The sequence below is a fragment of the Mustela lutreola genome, chromosome 15 (genome assembly GCF_030435805.1).
Source record: "Mustela lutreola isolate mMusLut2 chromosome 15, mMusLut2.pri, whole genome shotgun sequence".
Lineage (NCBI taxonomy): Eukaryota > Metazoa > Chordata > Mammalia > Carnivora > Mustelidae > Mustela > Mustela lutreola.
The window spans coordinates 2,739,191-2,760,788 of NC_081304.1; the positions used below are offsets into that span (position 1 = coordinate 2,739,191).

Consider the following 21,598-nt stretch of genomic DNA (forward strand, 5'->3'; position numbering starts at 1 on the left):
ACCTCCGTCCCCTCACACGCTCACACGTGATTTCCCGGATGGTGAGTTTTGCGATCTCCTCCCATGGCGACTTCCACGTTCACAGCACAGCGATCATGCTGTCCCTCCTGACCTCCGCACCCAATTCCCACGGCCCTATTCTGAGATGGGCGAGCTGAGCCCCTGGGGTTTGCAGATGCCACTTCCTGAGGCCCTCGGGAACATCGACTGGGAATGTGGGCAGACGAGGTCAAGTCCTGAGTCTGTGGGGCCGTCAGATGGGGCCCGAGTGCCCGCCCCAGACCCAGGGAGGGGCCACAGCGCGAGGGCACTGGTGGGTGTCTCTGCTTCTCTGTGTTGCCTCAGCTGTAGTCCGTCCTTCCCCCTCCCAGCCCTGTAGTGGCAGAGGTCAGGGGTCCTCAGAGAGGAATGAAGGGGCCGGCTGCCCAGTCCCTCTGAGGGCTGGAGTTGGAGGGTGACGGGAGGACCCTTCCCTCTGCGCAGGTCTGTTCTCACAGCAGCCTCTGCGGGGCTCGTGCCTGTGTGTGTGTGTGTGTGTGTGTGTGTGTGTGTGTGTGTTGGCTTATCTATTTATTTATTTATTCATGTATTTATTTTGCAAAAGACACTTTTTAGAGGTCCCAGTGTTTATTTTCCATCTTCTCTCCCTAATGGCAAGAATCCCAACAGGAGGCCTTTGGGGCCATTGCACCAAAGGCAGCCCCAGCCGTCTGCCCCCTTGGGAGGCAAGCTGGGAGCTGTGCTGGCTCTGTAGCCACCCTGGGCCCTGGAGATTTAATTGGTGGCTGAGATACGGGGAGGAGTAGGAATGCACTGGGGAGACCTTCCCTGAGACTGAGGCCTCCGGCCTGCTCCCTGCCCTTGCCCTTGGTAGGACCACACCTGGTACTTTCCAGCAATAGGCTCTTCTCCAGGATCATGTCCTTCTGCTTCCCGCCCCTCCACCTATGTCCAGCCTTCCTGGGGGCCTCTGTCCACCCCCAAATTATTTGGAGGGCTTCCCCATCCAAAGTGAGGGGGTTAGATCCCAAAGAAGTAGGTCGAGGGTTTAGGGAAGAGTCCTGGCCACCAGAGAACCCTTGTGCCACTGGCCCTGGGGCTCTGCGGGGTGCGCGGGTGGGCACCCCCTGCCGCAGGAGGCACAAGGACTTGGACACTGATGGTCAGCAGTTGGAGGCTCCTGACTACCTCTGGCCCTGGGCAATGCGTTGGTAGAGTCTGGAACCTCGGGAACCTGCCACGGTGCTTGGTGCATGGCAGGACACAGTGAATGTGGTTCCCAGGAGGGGGAAGAGGCAGCGCCCTCCTCTGCTGGATTTGGGACAGCAGGTGGTGGTCTGGACCCTGGACCTCAGCTAGGCAGGCCTCACTGTCTTGTGCTGCTGTGAGCCCCGTGGGCCTTCTGCTCTCCTCTCTCTTTCTTTGTTTCTTTCTTTCTTTTTTTTTTTCCTTTTAAGAGTTTACTTATTTATTTGTCAGAGAGCGAGAGAGCGAGAGAGTGAGCACACAAGCAGGGGGAGTGGGAAAGGGAGACGCAGGCTCCCCTCCAAGCAAGGAGCCCGATGTGGGACTGGATCCCAGGACACTGGGATCATGACGTGAGCCGTGGCAGACGCCCGAGCCGCCCAGGGATCCCTTTCCTTTTCCCTTTGCCCAGAGCCAGCCGTGGGGCCTAGAAAGACTTCATGGCTACTTACTTGGCCTTCTGCCTCTTTCTATTGTCTGTTCTGAGAAGGCGGAGATGGGACCTGCCCCTCCTGCTGGCCGCTGGGACTTATGTCCCTGAAAACCCCAGGGCAGAAGCCCCCGGATCTGCACTGTGGGTGGTGGCTGGTGTTTCCTCCTGCAGAGTGGGGGAGACCGTGCTGTTGCAATCCGAGACAAGCCATGAGATGATCTCTCGTTTAAGGAAACAAAGGGCGGCCGGGCAGTGGTGAGGCTGGCTCTTGCCCTGGGTCCCCGAGCCCTGGCCAGGGCAGGGCTGCTGGCCCCGGTGGGGGTGGGGGGTGGGGCGAGCACCCTGGTCCAGTCCCAGTGACCCCGGGGCCCACGCTCTCCCATCTAAGTGAGCCCCGCCGGCTATGCACCGCCCAGCAGAGTGAAGTAACGTCTCTCTGGGCCTGCGTGGCTCCTGAGGGGGGTGCGGAGTCGGGGTACCGGCTGCACAGCTCAACACGTGAGTGGCAGGGGGCTGGCGGGGGGTCCTGCGGGATGTGAAGGCATCATGCTGGAGAGGGTGGCCCGGTTTCAAGAACTGTACATAACCATCAGCGTGCTGGGGACAGAGGAGTTTAGGGGTCCCTGGATGCCTATGGGGTCCCGCTTCCCTCCCTGTCTTTGCTCCCTGTCCCTTGTCATCTGTCCTTCTTGGGTTTAGGTCCCGGGGTGCTGTCTGCCTGCCCCCTTACTCCTCTTCTGGTGGGTCTGGAGCAGAATGAGTTCCAGCCCTTGCCTTTTGTGCCGGCTGCTGCGGGCCAGGCATTCGGTTCTAAGAGAAGCCTGCCTCCTGCCCTCTCTGCCCGCCAGCGCGGTCACACCTGAGCCCCCTCTGCCCGGCTCCCCTTCCTCCTCCTGGGCCCTACCCCGGCCACCTCGCCCACCGCCTCATTTAGCACAGACCTAGGAGAACAGATCTCACACTTGCTTTTCCTACTGGCGGGCGGCCTCCCGGAGCTCAGGGCCGTTTCCCAGTTTCCCTTCTCTCCAGTGCCCAGCCCCAGGCGCTGTGCAGGGACAGCATGGGGGGCCACTGGAAAGGCACGTGGGGCCCGGGCATTTCTCTGCAGTTGGGGGCGCTCTGTGGGGTTGGCCCTGCCATTTGCGACGTGGGTGGTTCCCCTTTAAGTAACTGGATTTTAGGAAAAGAAACAAACTGGTAGTCTTTTCTTTCCTTTTTTAAAGCTCTGTTGTGGGATTTCTGGGGATGTGCCAGCAGGAGCCTCTCCATGGAGGCAGGCTGGGGGGACCACTCCTGGGTCAACCTGACTCAGGGCCCTGCCCCAGAGCCCGTCTCTGGGGGCTGACCAGGGAGGGGGGCCCGAATGGTGTTTGTGTCCTGTCTGCCTGGAGGCACGCTCACTGGGTTGGACTGAATGAAGCAAAGAAAGGACTCTCAAGGCCAAACAGTAGTGAGCCAGCCCCCTTGTGTTCCTCTGGCTCCCGGGTGTGATGAGGGAAGCCTAATGGGTGCCGAGGGGAGAATGAAGGCGGTCTTCATGCCTACTCTTGACGAACACTGAGTAAGCTCCGACTGTGTGCCAGGCACGGCCTGCGCACGGGGCATCAGAACTGAGTAAAAGAGACTCGGGTACTTGCCCTCGGGGCACTTGTTCTGGCGTGACGCATCTGAGTGGAAGCAGATGTGATCAGTCATGGGGGTGGTCGATGGGGCCCGGGAAGCGGGAATGGGGGATGACCGCCATGTCTGATAAGGTGTTCTCCTTGGGATTGGCCACTTGGGAGATGCCATAGATCAGAGTCGCCAGGGAGGGAGAGGCAAGCCATGCGGTTGCGTAGGGAAGAGGGTCCCGAGCAGTGCAGGCACGAGGGTGTGGTGCAGGGGGAGGCCTGCTTGTGTTGTGGGGGGACAGCCTGGAGGCCCAGGGGCTGCAGGGGGCAGGGACACTGCCTAGGGTCCTGTGGGAAGAGGGAGACTTACCAGCAAGCTGTGAACCCACAGTCCAGGCAAGAGCCCGCAGCTTATTTTTACCTCCATCGTCTTAGTCCTGCCACATCATGGAAGCGTCGGGCTCCTCAAACCTGGTCGCACCTGGCTTGCAGGCCGCTGTGGCAACTCCGGGTGTTTTTTCCCAGCCACATAGGATGGCATCGGGGGGATATGTCAGGAGGGTGACATCACCCAAAGAACCTTTTAAAAAAAGAGGGACCAGGAAGTTTCGGCAGTGGTAGCAGTGGGGGCGTACTGGACTCTGTACTGGGAGAGGCAGGGAGTGGGGGGCATCGCGTGACCAGACCAGCGGGAGCCAGCAGGGCGGGGAGGGGTTAGAGAACATTGGGGGGGGCGCTGCGGGGGGAGGGCTGGCCACGCAGCACGGGGCGCCCACCTGCCGTTTGGCGATAGGGTCCTAATGCTTTCCTCCCCACCGCAGATTCCTCTTGGTCCCGTGGGGTGTGGTCACCGGCCACAGCCTGTCTTCTCTAGGGCATTCACACCGGGTTCGTTTTATATCCAAAAGAGGATGTCTGCTTCAAAAGCATTTACATTTTTTTTTTCTTTTCCTTCAGGTTGAGAATCTGTCTCTGAGAACCTGAAGCTTTTCCTGCTGATTCTCACTATTCTCCCAGCAAACTTCCACCCGAGAAAGTTCCGGAAAGAGCCCCACAGGAGGCCTCCCTGCTACAGCGAAGCAGACCTCACCCACCCCTACCAGGTAAGGCTGCCGCCGGTCGGAGCTGTCCTGGGAGTCTGGGTTTGCGACGGAAGAACGCTTCGTTGGCACGAGGGACGGGCGGGGTGGGGTGGTTCTGCCGGCTCAGGTGTGAGGCTCGCTGTGGCTTTGAGGGGCTTAGGGGGCGGGATGGGGAGCGTCGGCAGATCCCTGGGAATCTGTACGGGGTACCTGCTGTCTGTGACCTGAAATCCATCAGCCTGGCTGATGGATGGGGAAGCTGGACGGGGTGTGGGGTTCACCATTTGGTGTCCGTGCGAGACGCGGAGGCTGAGGCCAGGTCTGACCGTCCCCTGCCCAGGTCTCCCTGCAGCCAGTGAGCGGTGCTCAGGGCTCCACGGGGTTCCCGAGGGGACTGCCTGATTCCCTCCGTCCCACCTCAGCTGTGGCAGCGGGTGAGCGGCAGACCGCTGCCGGCTCGGGGCCCGTCCCCCTTCAGGTCACCCCGTGTCAGACGCCAGCCGCAAGTCTTGGGGGCCGCTTGCACTTCTGATGTACCGGCTACAAATTCCCATGACCTTCGGGTTTGATAATTGGCTAGCATGACTCTCAGAACCTGAGAGCCATACCTGTGGCTGCATTTTTATAATAAAGGACACGCATAGGGTGAGGTCTGCTCTCCCCGTGCAGGGTTAGGACACGTCCCCATCCTAGCATGTCCACGTGTTCACCTGTCACCAACCTCCCTGAGCTTTGGGCGTCCAGAGTTTTACTGGAGCCCTATTACTTCATTGGTCACAAGACTGGACCCTGTCTCCTGCCCCTCTCTGTCTCCTGAGGGGGACGGGAAGACTCAGCTTTCTAGTCGGTGCTTCTCTGTCAAAGAACCCTGAGCCCTGAGCCACCCAGTTAGTGGGAAGTCAGGTATGGGAGTAACAGGTGACAGGAATTCCAGAGGCCAGGGACAAAACCAGATGCGGTCTGGTTCCCCTCACCAGGAAGCTCCCTGCGGAGACACTGCCCCAAACTAGAGGGTCAGGCTCGTCGGAGGGAGGCAGGGCGGGAACAACTCAAGCCCAAGTCCCGCTGTCCTCCTTGTGTGCTGACCCTTTCCTGGGCGGAGCACACGATGCCGACGAGAAATCTGGGCAGGAGGCTGAGGACACAGGCTGGTCCCTCCAGTACTCCTTGAAAGAGCGAGTGCACAGAATCAGATTCTCCTCCAGGCACGGGCTCTTCCGGGTGTGCGCTGCTCCTCTCCGCCTCCGGCTGTTTGGGTCTCTCCTTCAGTGGGCTGATGCTCACTGACCTGTCGCATGCTGTCACTCAGCCGTCCTCGCGCACCCCCGATGCGCAGAGCCAGCGGTGCAGGCCGGAGACAGGGGGAGACCAAGCCAAGCCCTCGCCGTTTGCTTCCTGGTGGGGCGAACACATCTATAGAGTAAGGTCAGGTAGTGCCGAGGCTCTGAGGAAAGGTGCTAGGAGGCGATCGCCGTGGTGGAGGCTGTTCTCCCCAGGACATTCCCCGGCAGGCCCCAGAGCCTGCTGCTCTGGGCAGAGGCTGTTGGAGCAAGGGTGGGAACCAGCCGCCGAGGCTTGGGGAGAACGGTTCAGGCAGAGGGTCTGGTGAGTGCAAAGGCCCCGAGGCATGTTGGAGAAGCAGCCAAAAGGGCTGGTTTGGGGGCACCTGGGTGGCTCAGTGGGTTAAGCCTCTGCCTTCAGCTCAGGTCATGATCTCAGGGTCCTGGGATCGAGTCCCGCGTCAGGCTCCCTGCTCAGTAGGGAGCCTGCTTCCTGCTCTCTCTCTGCCTGCCTCTCTGCCCACTTGTCAAATAAATAAAACCTTAAAAAAAAAAGGGGGGGGGACTGGTTTGCCAGGGTCCTCTGGGGGAGCAGGGTAGAAGGTGCGGGGCCTAAATCAGAAGCTTTTAGGCCAGGAATAAGGGTTTGGGAGCTTGTCTTAAAGACTGCAGGAGCCAGGGAAGGGCTCTGAGCGAAGGAGGGGTTTGAGTTGTACGCAGATAACGCTGCCTTCTGTGTAGGGAACACGCAGGGCGGGAAGTCAGAGCGGGAGCAGGGAGCCTCAAGGAAGCTGCTGCTTGTCGTGGGGTGGGGGCGGCTGTGCCGTGGACGCGGGATGAGAATGGCGGGCCCGGGGACATGCCAGGGGCGAGAACTTTAAACAACCACCCTTCTACACTGAAATGGCTCTGTCACCCCATCGCTAAACCTTCGGGGGCCCCTGAGAGAGCCTGCAGGGGAAGATCACACTGCCCAGGCTGCCCTGGGACAGGAGCCACGGCATACGCTGGCTGGGGAGATCGCAACCCCACGGGACCGTCAGACTCCTTCAGACTCCTTCCGGGGATCCTGTGATGATACCGTAAAACCACCTATAGGGGGCACATGGCTTGGGCCTGGCCTCAGCGGGGGCCAAGCCCCCTGGGATCATGTGCCAGCCCCTAAATCTCAGGATCCTGGGTCTAAGCACAAGCCCGCGATGCCCTGCCCCAGAGGAAGGGCTGAGAGCGCCCACCTCCTCGGGCAGGGACCCCTTGGAAGACGCTTTCCCCTGAAGGAGATCGCAGGGTCCAGCCTCAGGGGAAAAGGTCAGTTCTTGGGGTTGTCAAAGCCAGAAGCTGATGGCAGCTCTGGGGAATTCGGGGCCTAGGGGCTGTGCAAGCTGCTGTCTACCGGGAGCCGCCCCCTCTTCCGGCCCCTCGCTGATCCGAAGGCAGGCTCTGACCTGGTGACCGGGCAGTGGGCATGTGCACCTCCTTCCTCCCCGCGGGTCCAGGGTCCGGGAGAGAAGGCACCAGAGGAAGGCTCTGGAGTCCCCGTCGCACCCGGCAGTATGAAGCCTGCAGAGGAAGCCCAGCTGTATTTTGCCTTTTCATCCGCTTCAGGCAGGCAGTGGGTTTGGGGCGGGGGAGGCCAAGCAAACCGAGCTGTGGTCGGGGGCCTGCCGGCTCCTGAGCCCTGCGGATGCCCTCCCGCCTGTGGCGCGGCCCACCCCAGTCTCCGCTCTTCTGGAGGGGGACACACATGGGCTCCAGAGGGAGCCACGCCTGCCCCCGGGCGCCCCAGAGCACGGGGCTCTGATGTCTGGAAAGAAACTCAGGGAGAGGGCCCGGCCTGCCATCCGTGCCCCCGGCGCAGCCCTCCCCCGCCCATGGAGCAAGTCTTGGCCTCCACTGGTAGGCGGCAGGCAGGAGGAGGGCCGGCTGGGGATGGGGTCTGGGGGATGTGGGGGAGAGAGCGACGGTGAGCTGCTCCTGCACGCCTTCCATGGTGGTAGCGAGTCACCAGGGTGGTGCCTCCCTGCGTGCTTTGGGGTCAGTCTCTGGCAAGGTCTGGGCCAGCAAGAAGCTGCCGGAGCCTCTGCTCCTCGAGGGGGCTGTTCCGTCCTCTTGGGTATGTGGGACCACTTAGTGTGGCTCCCCACCATGGCAGAATCGCCTTTCCTGGGGAGCCTGGGGGGCTCACCTCCGATGCCTTGGAAATGGTCCCATAAATTAGATCCCATTTTAAGGCTTATCCTTTAAATATGGATCAGTTTGGATTTTACTGTAAATTCTGAGTCCGTATCAAAAACACAGATGGAAAGTAATCTGCTACAGAATGAGATTTGTCTCTTACTTGCAGTGGTGGAGGCCCGGGGCAGCTCATGCTCTGGGGCGCTGGGGAGGGAACCCGCTTGCCTGCAGCCTGGAAAGACTCGCAGTGGGCGTCTCGGCTCTTCCGTTACAGTCCTCCCCTCCCCCTCCCGCCCCCTTGCCATTCTCACCTGTGCTGTGTGCGTCAGGGTCCCTCTGATGCCGTCAGCTGTTCCTTTTCCAGACGTTTTTGGGGAGGGAGCCACCCGTGTTTCGGAGCTGAGCGAAAAGCAAGGTCTTCTGTTCTGACCTCCCGGCCCTCTGAGAGTACTCCTGCAGGGGAGGATTCAGTCGCCAGAGTTCACGCTTCCTGCTCAAGGAAACTGGCTTCGGGCCTCAAGCCTCTTTGAAACATGGCCATGTGCGGGGACACGCGTGTGCCTGAGAGCAGGGGCTGCGGGCTCTGGTATTGGGGCAGAGGGTGGACAGGTTACAGCTCTGCAGCCAGCGCACATCAGGCTTTGCCCCCTTCAACAGGAGAATCTATCTGTCTACCCCAGCCCCCCCCACCCCCTATGGGGATGGACCCCTGAGCTGCCACACACGATTTCCCATAAATCATTCCCGAATGAGAGCGCTTCCTGCACCATCCATCACGCCCCGTCTCTTGTCTGCTTGTTGTGAAAAGCTGTTGAACCGGACCCCATCACATGACAGCATCCTTGGGAGGCCGAGCCCAAGCAAAGGCCGCCTGCACCGGCAGTGTTCATGCACACGGAGCTTTCTAGAGTGTCGGGGTGAATGTGGCCTCTTGGTGGGGAGAGGGAGAGCACGGCTTTATCTGGTCGCACAGCAGCTCATGGGGTATTTCCCTGGCACTTGCAGGTCGTACATCCCTGCCAGGCACGAGAGAGTCCCGGGTGCTGCTGGTGGGGGCGGGGTGGGGGGCTGGAGGTGCTGCCTTCGCACGGGGCCATCTCACTTCTTCCCGGACCTGATGGTTTCATTCGAGGACTCTGGCTCAAGCCCGTCTTTGGAAATATGGATCCTTCTAGGAACATCCGTGGTCCCTCTTTTCTTGCTAAATGTTGTTTGGAAGAGAGGCTTCGGGGAGGGTGTCGAGATGGGCTTTAACCCTTGCTTCTGACTGCTTGTTGCTAAAGCAGGTTCTGGGGATGTGGCCATGAGGAAGGGAGAGGCAGCCCTCCCGCACCGCCTCCCCCATCCCCTGCCCTTCCTCCAGGCAGCCCTCCCGCACCGCCTCCCCCGTCCCCTGCCCTTCCCCCAGGCAGCCCTCCCGCACCGCCTCCCCTGTCCCCTGCCCTTCCCCCAGGGGTGCGAGGAAGGCCCGGAACCTCCCTGGCAAACCTTTAGCACCCACCAGGTTGGCAGCTTGGCTCTGCCTCCAGGAGCCCACCTATCTGTCCCAGGCAGGTGTCAGCAGCCCCGAAGTCAGTGGGGATGTGTGATCGCGTCTGCTTTTGGCTCCCGCTGTCCTTTTCTCTGCCCCATAGTCGCTGGTCGAAGAATAAACCTGTCGGCGCTGGTGAGACGTTTGTAAAATACAGAACAGGCCACTGTGTTTTTCTGGTGAGTTTGGAGCTGTGCGAGAGAGCAGCCCTGGGGGCAGGCGGGTCGCGGACGGCGCGGTCACAGCAGCCCCTCCATGGAATGTCCAATTAGAGCCCATTAGTCACTCGTGTTGAAGCATTTAGAACAATTAGAGGTGAGAAGAGTTTCCAGATGCAGCTTCGGTGCTGGTGCTGGAAGGCGAGCCCTGCCAGCTGCTCCCCAGATGGAAATCGGCCGAGCTGCGTGCGGGAGTCGGCCGCCATCTCGTGGGCGCAGGCCTGGTCCCGGGGCCTCAGCGCTTGGAATTCAGATGCTCCCTGTGTGTGTCCTGCGGTGGTGTCCACGAAGGGCCACGGTGGATTCTCTCAGTTCTGGAGGCTGGATGTCAAAAATGAAGGTGCCAGCCGGCTGTGCCCGCTCTCCCAGATCCTGGGGGCTGCCGGCCGTCCTTGCCTGGTAAACCCAGCGTCTGTCACCGTGTGGCCTCTCCGCTCTGTGTCTCTGTCCCCGTGCCTTCCCTTTTGGGTGTGTTCCAAACTTCCTTTGTCCTGTGAGGACACCGGCCATTCGGGTAGAGCCGCCGTTCTCCAGGGTGACCTTGTCTTAATCCCTGATGACAGCTGCAAAGACCCAAGTCCAAATAAGGTCACATTCCTGGGTTCTGGGGGTCAGGTCTTCAGCAGATGCCTTTAGGGGACATCATTCTACCCACCGTGTCTCCCGAGACTGCTGGGAGGAAGGTGAGCCCAGGCAGTGACCTCCACGTGTCCAGCCGCGGGCCCCGCCCCCATAGGTTTCACGCGGACGCTCATCGCTCCTCAGTCACTTTTAACATGATGACGAGAAGATGCCTGTCGGCCCCACGGTCACAGGACCTCCATTCACTGAGCGCAGGAGGCGGGGCTGCCTGGGGTCGTCAGCTGAGATCCTTGCCCAGATCCTGGATTTGCCCTCCACCCTTCTCAGCATCCCACTGCTGAGGTGGGCCTTGAGAGCAAACTAAGAATTAAGAAGTCAGACTCCAAATCCAGGCCCGAAAACGACAGTTTGTGGGGCAAGTGCAGAGCACACAGTTTTGTTCTGCGGGTGAGGGTGTCCCTGGAGGAGGGAACGGGTTGGAAGAAGTCGCAGCGCGGGTGGAGGAGAGGAGGTGGAGGAGGGCCCCGGGGAGGCCCTGGGACCGGCTGTGCGGTTGGGCGGCAGTTTAGGAGCGAGCCGGCTCTGAGGATGGAGGAGGCCGGCAGCGTCCCGGAGGAGGAAAGTCAAGCTGACGCCGGCAGAAGTGAGACTTCGGAGCTGGGGGAGGGGCCCACGAGGACACCGGAACGAGGAACAAAAGGCACCAGGGACAAGGAGGAACACAGGCAGGAAACCGAGCCTGGGGACACGCTGCGCCCATGCTGAGGGATGCAGAAGCCAAATGTGGGCGAGGTGGCCTTCTGCGAAAACTTGGTTCCCCGTCCGCGTTCCTGTGTGAGGCTGAGCATCAGGAGAAGGCCCGTGTCTTGGGGAGGGGCTGGAGCAGGGCTGTCGCCATCCTCAGGTGCGCGGGGGGGAAGGAGGGACAAGCTTCATGCCTCGGGATGTTGGCTGACGTGGGTGTGCACACAGGACTTGAAGGGTTCCCGTCACAGGGTCGCTGCCTGGAACGTGTGACTTAGAGACGTCCCCGCTGGAGACACGGGCGGGTTCCAGGGGATGCGCGCCCATTCACGGAGTGTACGTTCAAGCTGGGTTACTCTCTGGGGCGGTGAGGGTTTGAGGGTCAGCCTCACCCAGGGTGACGCTGTTCTTGCTGATTCCAGTGCCCGGGGCACCCATGTGGTTCCTTGGGATCCGCCCACCACCCTCCACACCGACACACGGGCTGGCAGCGAACTTCACTTAAAGGGCAAATGGGCAAGCAGGGATTTTTATGGACTGGGAGAAAATTCTTTTTTTATCCAATTTGCAAGGACACATTAGGTATTCCCAGGCCTGGTGCTTTCAAAGACCTCTGTGTTCTGTGGGGCAAAGAACAGAAAAGGAGTGTCAACAGGTGTCAGAGGAGGAAAACTTAATTTGGAAGTCGAGTTCGGGACGAGCCCGGCTTTAGTTCCGTGTGTGCGTGTGTGTCGGAGGGAAAACACGGAGGCAGGCCAGAATCATTTTTCTCTGCTTCTTCAGGGTGGGAGAGGAGGTAGAGCTTAGACAGATGGTGGTTTTGAGGGACCTTGTGTCATCGAGTGGAGTGTTGCTGAGGAACGGCTGGGGCTACGGGAAGCTGGCGGGGTGTGGCCACCCCCAGCTACCCGCAGGGTTAGTGAGGGTGTCAGCATTACGGAGGGACCCGGAAACCGTCAGAAGATGAACCCAAGAACCCACTTCAACACGATCAAATAGCAGCTCCTAGAACACCTTCATGCGGGAGGCATCTGTGGGCCTGGGGTCTCTAACATGGTGCCGAAGGTGTGGAGGCGGGACAGGCGGGCATCATGGGTGACCCGCACGTGTGGGTTGTCTGTCCAGCGTCCCCACTGCTGGGCTGACATGCCTCTTCCCTGGGAATCCTCATGACAACCCTGTGGGCTGAGTGCCACAAGGAAACTGAGCCCCAGGTATCGGATTAGTGTGGGGCCATCGAGAGTTGGAACCTGCGGCGGCTCTCGGGGATGGCCCTGGCTCAGATCTCATGTCTCGAACCATCCAAATCAGAGGGACTCAAAGTGAGGGGTGTGGACGGAGCCTGCCCGCGAGCTGGTGCCGTGGGTCCCTGAGAGATGAGTACAGAGCTGGAGCAAGCCCTGAGGGTTTCCTGTAAGAGAGATTTTGTATCTCGTGGACTGATTCATGAGACTTTGGGCTTTGTATACTGTCTGTCGTTTTTATTCCATTTCTCCAGTGATCCCCCGTGGAGCATATACATTCCTTATGTATCTCTGGTGAGTTGGAAATAAAACGCCCCTTTACCACAGGTACTTCGGGTGGCCCTGACAGGACGGGGCACAGGTCCCAGCTCCAATCAGGGGAGGCTCCAGCGGGCTGTGCCGAGGGCTGGAGCGCCCAGAGCGGGGAGCAGCTCTGAGATCGTGCGGCGGTGGTGGCTGGTGTGTGTGCTCCGGCTGCCGTCCCCAGGCTGGACAGCGCTACCAGCTCGCAGTTCTGGAGGCTGGATGTCCACATTCAAGGTGGCGGTGGGGGTGGTCCCTTCCGAGGCGCCTATCCTGGTCTTGCCGAGGGCCGCCTTCTCCCTGTGTCCTCACGGGGTCATCCTCCAGGCGCGTCTGTCCACATCTCTTCCATGAGAACACCAGCCACGGGGGGACATTGTAACGTAATGACTCCCGTAAGGACCCTATCTCCAGATACAGTCACATTCCGAGGTGGGGTTAGGGCTTTAACATCTGAATTCTGAGGACACACAATTCAGCCCATAACAAAAGGGATTTTTCTGTACTGTTTTTGCCATTTCTTGTGAGTTATTAATGATTTAAAAATAAAGTGAAATTTTTTTAAGGATGACACTCCTCTCCCCCAAAACAGCACGGCCACTGTGGTTCCTCTCGGCAGGGTCCAGGCAGGCAGCTGACTGTCCCAGGTTTGGGGGAACGGCTCTCTGGGATGGATGCCAAGTTGGCACGGCCCAGATCCCACCCTCTGTTGTCTGTCTTCTGGTGCTGTCCCTCTCAGTCTGCACAGGGACCAGGAAGGCTACTGATCTGTGTTCTCCACCTGTGGGTTCTCTTGGGTCCTGTCATCCTCCCTCCACGGGGTCCCGTTTGCTCTCAAGTTTCTCAAGGGCATTGGCTTCTGCTGCTGCCTTGCTCTTCCCATAGCTCTGTGCATGGTAGGTTTCCATGAAAGGCTTACCATAGGATGTCTTAGATACGATGTTCTAGACGGTGCTTTCATTGTCTCCTTCAAAATGCTCTCCCTTAACTCTAACAACAGCTGAATCATGGGTCACATATGGCTCTAGGTGTGAAGGCGGGATCATCACATGGGGCTGTGATAGCAGACCTGTGTCCAGAAGCCCTTCCTCCATGGCAGGTCCTGTCCGAGAGGATGGGTGCGGCATTCCTCACTGAACAGTGTTTGCAGAGTACTTGTCCATCCTTCTGTCTGTTCATCCATCCATCCATGTGTGTATGTATCTGTCCGTCCACCTACCCACCCATCCGTCCATCCATCCATCCGTCCATCTGTCCATCATCCGTCCGTCCATCTGTCCATCCGTCCATCCGTCCATCATCCATCCGTCCATCATCCATCCGTCCATCTGTCCATCATCCATCCATCCATCTGTCCATCATCCATCTGTCCATCATCCATCCGTCCATCCATCCATCCGTCCATCTGTCCATCATCCATCTGTCCATCATCCATCTGTCCATCTGTCCATCATCCATCCGTCCATCTGCCTATTCATCCCTCCCTCCGCCCCTCCCTCCGTCCACGTATGTGTGTGTGTCTGTCCGTCCACCCATCCATCTTCTCTTTCCGTCGGGAAGTCGCTTTCATTGCTTGTTACTATGATTGTGAGGTTTGTTTTGAGAACTTTATCCTCCTTTGATCTTACTGGGATGGGAAGGACAGATGGTCGTGGCTGTGTTCCTTGCTCAACGAGGCGAGCTGCGAGGCAGGAGTGCGACGAGAAGAGGACGGAGGGAAGCCAGGCGGAAGCTGGAAAGGATGTGGAAATACGCTCGAGGAGCTTTCTGGAGTAACAGGACTGATGTGTGTCCTGTGACACCTGACTCACACTTCCATGGTCTGGCCCCCTTGAAGCGCCGCCCCCCTGCCTGTCTCCCGGCTGTCCTGCCCATACTGCTGCCTCTCTGGTGGCTCCTGTTCTCCCTCTCCAGCCCTCCCGCAGCTGGTGAGCATTCAGCTCCTCCTTCCAGGCCAAGTGCAACTGCCATGTCTCCATGAGGGCTTCCCGGGCCCTCTCCAACCTCCTAGGCAGGATGGATCACCTTCCACTGCGTCCCTGACACTTGGTCACTCCACGGCTGAGCACTGACCACCTGGGATATGGTTGTAGCCTTTGAGGCTTTCTGGTCAGAGCCCTGGGTCTCAGCTGGTGACTGTGCCCTCCAGTGGACATTGGCCGTGTCTGAAACCTCTTCCTATAGCCCCCACCAGCAGAGAATGACTTGGCCCAAAGGTCCACGGTATTGTGTTGAGGTCAAGAATCCCAGGGCTACATGATGCTCCTGAGGGCAGGGCTGGCCCTTAGGTTTGGGGTGTGGTAGGGTCCTTGGGTCTCCAGGCTCCTACAGGTGCCCATTCAAGGGGATGTTCTGTGTCTCCAGTGGGAAGGGAAGCCGAACGCCAGGGGTGCTGTGGGGAAGCTTCAGGGCTCAGGAGGGAGGCCCCATGACGCCTGGTCCCTTGTATTGGAGAAGGATCTATCTAGGTCCCTGAGCCCATGGCTCCTCTGAGGGAAGAAGTCCAAGCCTAGGCTGAAGGAGAAATTGGAGGCTCAGAGAGCACCATGGGAAGAGTCTGGTGAGGGAGGACTGCTTCTCCACCTGGGAGCACTCCCCAAACCTTAGTGGAGTGAAAGAGTGGATTCGGAGCAAAGACAATAATGAACTTGGTTAAAGCAGAACACGGGGTACAGACGTACCAGTCACAGAGCCTGGCATGGAACGGGTCAGCGTGAAGTCGCACTGGGCCCCGACAATGGCTGGCCACAGAGCCTGGGGCAAGAGTGATGTAGGGCCCGGGGATGGCCACCCACCCTCACCACTGGGGGATGGTCAGGAGCAGAAGCTGTAGGTTTTGAAGCCTTTCTTTACCAGGCAGGGCATGGAGCAGTGATGGTAGTGCTGGCCACGGTGTCCAGCCAGGACACGTTTCACAGACATCACATGGCCACGTCCCCAACACTGCACCTGCCTTTTCCAGGCACCGAGCACAGGAGCCTTCTTAAGAACAAAGTGGACCAGAATTTGGAGACAAAACCATGAGTTTCCCTCCCTTTCCCTCTCCTCCCTCCCGGGGCCTGGCTCCCTCCCATCTGCTCGTCACCTGACAAAGGCACCTTGCTTTGGGGAACTAGAGTACATGGGGAGAGAGGTGATTCGTGGCCTCTCTTAATGCCTCCCAGACCCGCCCTTCACCCTGTAGACACATCTCCCGTGGAAGGAGGGCAGCCTGGCTTGGGGCTCACAGACCGTTTCTGCCCCATCAGGACGTGGGGCCCATGGGCTGGGACACCACCCGCCTGCTCGGAGCCCTTCCCGCTCGGCAGTGTCAGTCCCCAGGTGAGGGGAGCCTGGCCTCACCCATCCGCTGTGAGACACCTGTCTCCATTCAGACAAGTGGACCCTCAGACCAGTCCTTGGGCCCCAGAGCAGCAAGGCTGGCAGCAGCGCCTGCGCCCAGAGGAAAAGGAACAAATTCACTTGCTTGCTTTGGGGAATGTGTGTGGGGGGGTGTGTGGAAGAACTTTCGGGAAAATCCTCGTTTCTCATTATAGAACAGGCCGATACTTCAGGCCCACCTTCTGGAAGCACCGAGGGCCCTCGGCTTGCTGGCGGAGGATCACCTGTGCTGTGTTGTCCATGTCCCGAGTCGCTGCAGACCATCCCCTGCATGTCCCCCAGTCTCCCAGGACTGTTCCAGATCACCGAGGGTTAGGGGAGTGCGTGAGGTGTCGGCCGGATGGTGGGCCAAGGTTCTAGTGGAGCCCGGCGACCTGGAGCTAGGGGCGAGGAGGGCCACCAGGCTGCCGCCCCTCCTGACCCTGACGTACTACTGTAGCAGTCCCTTCCCGGCACCAGGGGCTGGAGCACACCTGGGCCACACAGCATCTCCACAGGAGAGCTCAGGGCAGGGGAACTTCTGGACCAGCCTTCAGATATGGAAATGCAGCAGACCTCTGGGCTGAAGGGTTTGGCCGGGATTGTTTCTGAGCGATACAGAGACAACCAGAATCTTGGCTCAGAGAGAGGTTCCGCCCCTCCAAGTGTAAAAGAGCAGAAAGCAGTGTCGGGTGTCTGCAGGCGTTCTGCTCGGGTCACCTGACCCTCGCGGTGTAGAGCCAGCCCTGTGTCCACCCCTGGGGTGCACAGATGAGAGGCCTTGGGGAGCTGGAGCCCAGGCCCCCACCGCAGGATCCCCCCACTTCTTCCCTTGCTGTGGGTCCAGGGCGGGTCCTGGGGAGGTCCAGGTTGGAACCTTCCAGATGAGGGCTGGCTCCCGGCTGCTCGTCGCCTGGTGAAGGCACAGACCCGCCTCGTTAAGATGCAGGGAACGTTGTGCTTGGAGAAATTTAGATGTATTTTTTTTTCCCGTGCGTGTGTGCTTTTGCATGTAAATGTGAGTAGGTGCTGTCCTGATTGATGGCAATTAGCATTTTCTAACGGGAACAGATGTTCGGATCGCCAGGAGGCTGGTACCTAACGCCCACGCCGCCATCTGCTCGCCGGGCAGGGCCGGAGGAAGGCCCCGGCCCACGGCCCCTGCAGCCCTCAGCGGTGTGTGCTGAGCGTCGAGTGAGATTGTTTCTGGGGGGGGGGGGGGAGAAAAATAATAATAAAGATGTTTTCAGGGTTATAAATAGTTCATGCTGTGTAGGACAGGATGGAGCTTCCTCTCCGCGTCGCAGCTCAGCATTCTCTGTGAACAGTGGGAGTGGGGAAGGGCCACACAATGTCAGCCCAGCGAAGCGTCAGTGAGGGATGGCCTGGGGAGGCCGTGGTGGACGGTCGCAGCGCCTTGAACCAGTTTGCGCCTTGGAAGACCAGAGGAAGGATGGAGGTAACCGAGGTGACAGGGAAGGGGACGAGGGAGAGGTGGGGGGGCTCCACTCAAGGCTCGCGGGGGAAGGCCAGACAGACAGCAGTGCGGGGGGATGCACCCTGTACTCCCACGCGCTGGCCGGTGGCCTCACGAGTGGGCTGAGGCTCCAGCCCTCCCCCTGGGAAACTGGGGAAGTATCCCTGGGCTTCTGGGAGGAGTCGGGTGAGTCACACACTGCGTGGCCTTGGGCCGGGCTCATGGCCGGAGCCGGCTGGCACAGGCCAGCCTGGTGCCCAGCTGTCTGAGGGGCCCCGGAAGGCAGGCCCTGGCCGCAGCGTGCCTGGCTCCTGGCCTTCTCCCCTCGGCCAACCCAGATGGTTCCTGCCACTCTTCCAGTAGCTAGCAGAGACATATTCTCTTTCTTTCTTTCTTTTTCCTTTTTGGCTTCTTATAGCAAAACAGTTTGTTTGTTTGCTTGCTATAAAAAGAGCCGGCTCCCGCCCGCCCGCCCCCCCCCCCCCTCCCGCGGCAGTCAGCAGCTTGCAGTGGCCTCCCCCACCCGAGTCTGCAGCCAGCAAGCTCCTCCTGAGGCAGATGTCTGCGGGGGAATCTGTTGCCTGTCCCCAGGCCGCCCCGACAGATGTACCAGGCTTTAATTGGGGGCCCGAGCAGCCCAGCGGCCTCCTCTGTGGGCTGAGGTCCACTGCTTGGCTGGGCTCATTTCCTGCTCTCCTACCCATTCTCAGCCTTGGTGGGTGTCTTCCCCCAGCCGCGGACCAAGCAGGGTGCCCATCGGCCACCAACAGTCCCTTCTTCTCCAGGCCATTGCTAACGCTTCCCTGGCAAAGCGCCTGCCGCATTGGACGTGCTCCGGGAGGAGAGGAAATAGACTCGTCCCCTTGGTGGGGACGTGGGAATGGGGGTTTGCTCTCCCCATCTGGATCTCCTGGTCCAGGTCCAGCAGAGCAGACACAAACTTCCCATAGTTGGAGGCCGCCGGGGCCTCAGCACTGGAGAGGGGAGGAGTTTGTATCTAAAGGGGTGGCCCTGGGCGGCCGATGGTACCCTTGGATGGAGGCTGGGTGGTGGCGTGAAGTGGGCATGGGTAGCGTGCCTCTAGGGGATGTACAGGTCAGACCACCCCTACTCCTGGGCTGCAGGAACTCTGGGGTTTGCAGACGGTGTCAGGTCCTGGGCTTGCCTTAGAGATGCGGCCCCCCACGTGGACTGCTCGGTGTCTGAGTACCCCGCATATCGGTGCGCTGCCGGCTCTGCTCTGTGGACCTGACGCCTGGGCATCTCCGCCTGGTGCCGTGGACACTGGGCGCAGGATATATTCTTTGTGCTGTGGGCTGTATTAGCCACCACCGGAGGCTGAGGAACCTTTCTCACCACTACGTCCCCCGACGTGGCCCCCATGGAGACATCACCGCCTCTGTCGGGACGCACTGTTCATTTATTTTAGAGTGACTCCATTTCTGACACCTAACATTTGAGGGCGTCCTGTGTGCCAGGCACGCTGTAGGCCTTTACCAGCATTTATGCCTGGTAACAGCACCACGAGGGAGTGGCCGTTCTTGCTTGTACCCCGCAGAAGAGGAACCTGCGGTTCAGAGAGGTCGGGATTTGCCTGAAGTTAAGGACTAGTAGAAGGTAGAGCTGGGACTCAGGGCCCAGCGGGCTGACGCAGAGCCTCCATGTTACCAGTGTTCATCCGTTGTTGTTACTGATCTGTCGCTACGTGGTGGGCGCTGCTCTGGGAGTTTGGGACCCGTCGGTGGATAAAGAGGTAAAACTCTCTGCCCTCATAAGAACATACAGTCTAGAGACAGGAGGCGGGTGCTGAACATGGTAAATTATCTGGAGCGTTAGCACATGTAGTGGTTTCCTAGGGTTGCCGTAACAAATACCGCAGTCTGGGGGGCTGAACAGAACCGAAATTTATGGCCTCATGGTTGTGGAGGCTGGCAGTCTGAGGTCAAGGTGTTGGCAGGGTTGGCTCCTCCTGGAGGCCCCTTCTGGAGAGTCTGCTCCCGGCCTCTGTCCCAGCGCCTGCGGGCTACCGGTGGTCCTGGGTGTGCAGCTCCGCCACTCCCATCTCTACCTCCATGTCTTTATGTGGCCTACTCCCCATGTCTCTGCATCTGCATCTCCCCTCCACTGTCTCATAGAGACTCAGGCCACTGCATTCAGGGCCTGCCCAAAGCTGGGATGCTTGCATCTTGAGATCCATAGCCGGTTACGTCGGCATAGACCCTATTTCCAAATTGGGCCACATTCTGAGGTTCTGGATGCACATGAGTTTTGGCGGGGGTTGCCATTCAAGCCACAGGAGTAAGTGACACTTGTGGGAGCACGCAGGCTGTGTGCTGACGCTGTGAGGCTCAGACACACACATATTCTGTGGTTCTTCAGCAGTGAAGCTCCACCTAGAAATGGTACAGGGGTTCAGAGAAGGAGGAACTGTTTGGAGAGGGGGCTGTCCTCTCCGGTGTCCCCTGGCCAGCACTGCTGGCTCTCCCCGGGAGGTGGGGAGATGTACACATTGTGAAGCCGGACAGCACCTGTCCTGCCTGTCCCGTCTCCCCTCTGCAGCCCCCAGTTTGTTCTCTGCATCTGTGGGTCTGTTTCTGCTTTTTGTTTGTTTGTTTACTTTGTTTTTTAGATTTCATGTTTGAGTGGGATCATATGGTATCTGTCTTTCTCCGTCTGACTTATGTCACTTAGTGTAATGCTCTCTAGATCCATCCACGCTGTCATAGACCACAAGACCTCATCCTTTGTGATGACTGCATAATAGCACTCCATTATACGTAGAGAAACCACATTGTCTTTTTCCAATCATTTGTCGGGGGACATGTGGCTGCTTCCATATCTGGGCTGTTGTAAGTAATACCGCTATTAACTTAAGGTGCATGTATCTTTTTGAATTAGTGTTTTAGGTTCTTGTGGGTAAATACCCAGTGGGAGAGTTAGTGTATCCTCCAGTATTTCTATTTTTAAATTTCTGAGAAGCCTCTCCACTGATTTCCTCCTTTATTCATTCTTCGCCAATCCTGGGCAGTATTTGTGGGGTGAAAGGATTCATGAGTCATCATGCAAGGTCCCGAGGACACCAGACGAACAGGATGTTTCTGGCCCCGAGGAGCTTGCTCTCTCATGGAAGAGACAGTGCCCTCTGCACTGAGGGCAGAACTATGTTGCGGCAGAACAGATGCTTTGGGGGCCCAGGGGAAGGGCTTTTGAATTGGGTCTTGAAGGATGCATAGGAGTTTTCTGGGGAGAAAGAGGTGGACAGAGAAGTACATACAGCAAAAAGGATGGAGATAAGGAAGAACGCAGCATTTTAAGAGGGTGAGGAAGTGGGTTAGAGTGTGGGAGGTAAGGTTGGGGGGCTGGGGCCCCAGAACAGTGGTGCTGGTGCCCTACAGGGGCAGGGGCAGCTAGACCTGATGTGGGTGCTTCCTGGGGAGCTGGCCATGGTGGTCATGTGGCGGAGGACAGACCAGTGTCCTTTTGGGAACCTGCTGCCAGAGGTGGGACAGGGAAGGTGAAGCTCTGGACTCGTGCGGGAGCAGGAGAGACAGAGGCATCAACGTCTCCAAACCGAGGTAAAATCGACATAACGTTAGCCATCTGTCATTTCAGAGCTTACAGTTCAGTGGCATTTAGTGCAATGACAGTGTTCATGGAGCGGCTGTCACCTCCACCTGGTCCCAGAAGGCTTTTGTCGTCCCGTAGTGAGGACCCCCTGCCGCCGCCGTCAGCAGCCGCTCCTCATCCTTGCCCCCGGGCGGGCAGACGCGCGCGCACGCTCTGTCTCGTGGGTCCTTGCCCCCGGGCGGGCAGACGCGCGCGCTCTGTCTCGTGGGTCCTTGCCCCCGGGCGGGCAGATGCGTGCGCTCTGTCTCGTGGGTCCTTGCCCCCGGGCGGGCAGACGCTCGCACTCTGTCTCGTGGGTCCTTGCCCCCGGGCGGGCAGACGCGCGCGCGCGCTCTGTCTCGTGGGTCCTTGCCCCCGGGCGGGCAGACACGCGCGCTCTGTCTCGTGGGTTCGCCTATCCTGGACATTTCATGTCAGCGGGCCGCCTCTGCCTGTTGGGGAACGGCGGAGCGGGGGTCAGCGACTGTTCTCTCGGGGTGACTGAGCAGTTCGGATGGTTTCCATGGGCGGATGTGAGGAGTTTTCGACTTTACGACGGTGTGACAGGGATACGTGCTCAGTAGAAACCCTCCTCGCGATTCTGAACGTGGATCTTTTCCCGGGCTGGTGTCCATACGCGGTCGGACCCTCTCTCGTGATGCTGGGCAGCGAGCAGAGCCCCCCGTGAGCCTGCGATCAGCAGGGTCA

At 59.2% G+C, this 21,598-nt stretch overlaps 1 protein-coding gene across 6 annotated transcripts in view; it reads left to right on the plus strand.

The window, feature by feature from the left end:
• The window catches only part of RBFOX3 (RNA binding fox-1 homolog 3), a 392,450-nt gene that overhangs the window by 92,898 nt on the left and 277,954 nt on the right, over positions 1 to 21,598 (plus strand). For all 6 annotated transcript variants that reach the window (XM_059147638.1, XM_059147636.1, XM_059147633.1 and 3 more), the window contains one exon: positions 4,246 to 4,391. The gene's annotated coding sequence lies outside the window, so the exon portion shown is untranslated. The remainder of the gene's footprint in view (positions 1 to 4,245; positions 4,392 to 21,598) is intronic.